Raw genomic sequence first — 4292 nt, 5'->3', positions numbered from 1 at the left:
CAGTACACTAGTATTTTATTTTTGGTATAAATTAAGCAATACTTATTTTCAACTTTTTTTTTATACAAAAAATATTTCTATTTACAAATACATATTTTATTGTATTGCCAACATTAACCAGTTGCCCCCTCTGATAAAAGGTGAGGTACTGTCGAGTAGATAGATACCAAATAAGTCAAGCCTTAAAACTATGTGCTCCCACAAAATAGCAAACAAAATAGGGCGTGACAAATTATCAATATGTGGTGCTTTAAATGCCTTTACTGCTTTAAACTTCAGTTTAAAGTAAAACATTAATGGGGGCCTAGAATTATTCCACTCACACCACATTTCTGGGGATTTACATGTTTGCATACACATGCACACCCTATGCACACGTCTGCATTTGTGGATGTGTGAAGGGCATTTTCTTAATTGTATTACAATTAAAAAAAGTAAGCTTTTTAAAAAAAAAATATATATGTTTTTAACATTTAACTTTGTTGCTATGATAAGGGAGCCTAACAAGCCCTCTATGTGGGTACTGGGCAGGTGACAGGTGCTTTTTATTGAGACATCAGTGGTCAATTTACCTCCAAATGTCTCCCCTACTCTCCACTGCAGCTAATTAAGCGCAGGTTGTGCTTGGCTATAGGCTTTCATCTGCCACAGCAACAAGTAAATGACAGCTCTGATGCTGAGGATAATGGGGAATGGTTGAATGAGGAATTGGAATAGCCTAGGAACCATGGTGGGGGGGTCCAGTGGGGAAGGGGGGTTACACCACAAGTACTGTAAAAGTAATTGAGTGGCTATAAGTACTACGTGCATCCAGAGAGTTGATGTAGCTAAAGTGTTACGTACAATTAAGAAAAAAGTTGCTAAAGTATGTTAAATGCTGTTTGTTTTAACTAAACATCCCTTTTAAATTATTAAAAAAAACATATCACACTTCACCAAGGTATGCTATTTAATTGTTCAAATCTAATTATTTTAAAAAAGTAACTAGAAGTGCACAAAAAGCATGTTCAATGCACCATGCGCTTAAAAACCATATCCATATATCTACTTTTCAATAATCAGATTTTCCATCCAGAATGATCAAAATAATTTGGATGAAATTAATCAGTTTTGCTTCAAACGAATTGATTACACAGAAGGTTTTTTTTTTCAGTAACCCATAGACTCAATCATATTGTCTGATTTTGTGATGAATCGTTCAGATTGTTATGAGTATGGCCACTATTATAGTGAATTTCCTTAATTTTGGAGATATTTCCTTTCACTTCCTGTTGTGTCTAAGGGGCAGGGAGTAAAAATAGTTCTCACCAATGGGACACAGATGGCAAAAAAAACTGACAAGGGTTTCAATCCTTTCCTATTATATCTAAAACAAAAAAAAATAACTTTTGGTTTTAAGTTGGCCATAGATGAATTAAAATTCAGCCAGTTCAGAAGGGAATGGACACATTTCAATCCATCTATTGCCTTTCCCATTTGACAGGAGTTAATGCAATGATCAACTTCTGTCATACAGGGCTGGTGAAAAACTTTTGCAAATCAGCTTGCTGATCAGTGTATTCTGACAGTGTAGGCATCCCACTGACTGTCAGAATACAATGACAGAACAGGGGGGGTGCCTCCATCAACCTAGAATGAGTGAATGGTTCCCAAATGGTTCCCGAATCCGGTTTTTATTTTGATCAACCACAGGCGTCTATGGCCAACCTTAGACAAATACTTCAGGACAAGTCCAACATCTAATATATTAAATGCCCCTTTACAGTGATTACTATGCTCCTTTAATAAGAAGATGGCCCATTCTAAATTGTTTTGTTTAGCCCTGTTATAGAGTGCTGATTGGCCACGAATCAGAGTCAATCAACACATTTAAGGCTAATGTGAGGGGACTCTATCCAGTCAGCTGGAAGGTTGGTTAAGAGTTGTGCACTGGGGGGGGGGGGGCATGTTGGGGATCTTTCAGTGTTTCCCCAGGCAATTTTATTGCTAAAGCTGCCCATATACAAAAAGATTTCCCTTGTTCAGCCCAGTACGCTGAGTGAGAGAATTCCATGGATTCCCCTGTCCATGCTTAATAGCATGGATGGCTTATACTTCCCCTACTGGCTATTGTATTTTGACAACTGGCACCCAGAATACCTAATCAGCGCCTGCAGCTGATTGGATGCAGTCACTTTGTGGCTGACTTTTTTCAACCGTCTTCTTCGACTTTCCAGTCCACTTGTTGAGGGCCACGCATGGCTCAAATGTTGACCAATTTAAAGAAACTGAAAAAAATTTAAGCAAGCTTAAAAAAGTGTAAAAATTTCAAAGATTCTGTTACGGGGAAAAGGCAATTTTGAGTCATTCCAAGAACCCATTACTTATAAATAGGTGTTTATCTACATAAGTAAAGTTCAGTTCTTTTATAAGTTTATATCATGATCCCAATCTCAGCAGTGCAATAATAAAGTTGTCTTTTTATTTTTCAACTGCACAAACAGTCACTGCAAACCAACAAGATACAGTATGGCTGACGCGTTTCGCACTTACAGTCAGTGCTTAGTCATGGCTAAGCACTGACTGTAAGTGCGAAACGCGTCGGCCATACTGTATCTTGTTGGTTTGCAGTGACTGTTTGTGCAGTTGAAAAATAAAAAGACAACTTTTTTAAGTGATTTTGGAGTGCGGCTGTCCAGTTCTCGTCCATTTATTTGCTATCATTAGCATTGCCAGCACCTTGGTGGTTCACCAACCCTTGATTGCTCACAGGGCTCACCTGGAGCGGTGAGATATCTGTCTGAGTGCAATAATAAAGCGCTTGTATGTGGGTAGAATGGGACATGATTGAGAATCAGCCTGTAAAAGCACACAGAGGGAAGATCAGAGAGATCCTTGAGTATATATGGGGTAAGGATTCAGCTAACTATCAAACATAAAGAAATAGCTTCTCAGTAAGAAATGCCTGCTGAAAAAAGAAATGTATTCTCCCCGTGAGAAAGTGTATTGGCGACATGGAAAACAATGACTTAGTTGCAAAGGAAACTTAGTCTGGGGCCTTCATCGAAAATTTAAAAAAAGACCTTGTATATCATGCCATAGAGAATGGAAACTAAGAGAAGCCTGTTTGCTGGAATTTCCAGGATGCAAGTATGAGTGAAAACACTTGGGAATACTTTTTACCTGTTACATATACAGTATACATACTTTATGTATACATATACAATGTACATACAGATAAGAGCCGGTTCACACTGGGGCAACACGACTTCTAGCACGACTTTGGGAGGCAACATGGACACGACTTGAGTATGAATCACCAGGCAACTTACAAGGCAAGTTCAAGTTGCCTCCAGGACAGTACAAGGCAACTTCCAGGACAGGAGGCTTTCCAGTGGCCAATCAAACAACAATCAGCTCTGTGGGAGGGAGGGGTTTGCCTGAGAAATGTATGTTATCTTCCTGTATTGTTGCTTCGGTTAAGACAGTGATCTGACTTCTGAGGCGACTTCCATTGAAATCAATAGATACAAGTTGCCTAGAAGTCGCCATGAAGTAGTACAGGAACCTTTTCTGAAGTCGGAGCGACTTCTGTAGTGTACATTAAGACGGCTCCCATTCACTTACATTCATTTTCTCGACCGCGCGACTTGGGGCAATTTGGGGTGACTTAAAGTCGGATCCCAGGTCGCCCCAGTGTTAACCGGCTCTAAAAGAAAACGAATATCCCTTTTGCTTACTCTATAAAACAAACAAAGAAAGCTACCAACACAATTTGTTGATAGCAAATTTCAATAAACAGTAAAAATGCACGTGCAGCGCTACTAAAACTAAACAATTAAAGTGAAAAATCATATACAAAAATTCTGAATATTCAAAAGATGAGACACTCCAAATAAAATATACATTACATTTCAAATTAGAGAACTGCTGCAGGTATCACATAACATGGGAAAAAACTTGTTGAAGAAGATGAGAAAATAACAACGATAACAGTTTGTATATTCACTAGCTTCAGTTGTTTACTTATTGTCATTTCCTGAACTTTGAAGTGTTCTAAAGACATCAGCAGATTAGGCAAGTGTTAAGATTTGTTAACGTCTGGAATTATGTGGACAGTGTAAAAGACTCAGCTGTTAGAATGTTTAATCTTATTTTAAAATAGTGTACAGGACGCCATGGCTGGGTCCTGGAAGGACGTTATATTTCCCCTCTGTTTGGACTGTGGTGCCTTTAAGGGAACGGAAAGGGTTAATGCACCTGCCCAAGGAAGTAGTTTAAAGCAGACAGGAAGTGCAGGTGAGAGTGAAGGA

The sequence above is a fragment of the Rana temporaria genome, chromosome 4 (genome assembly GCF_905171775.1).
Source record: "Rana temporaria chromosome 4, aRanTem1.1, whole genome shotgun sequence".
Classification (NCBI taxonomy): Eukaryota; Metazoa; Chordata; class Amphibia; order Anura; family Ranidae; genus Rana; species Rana temporaria.
Note: the sequence above shows the minus strand (reverse complement) of the source record.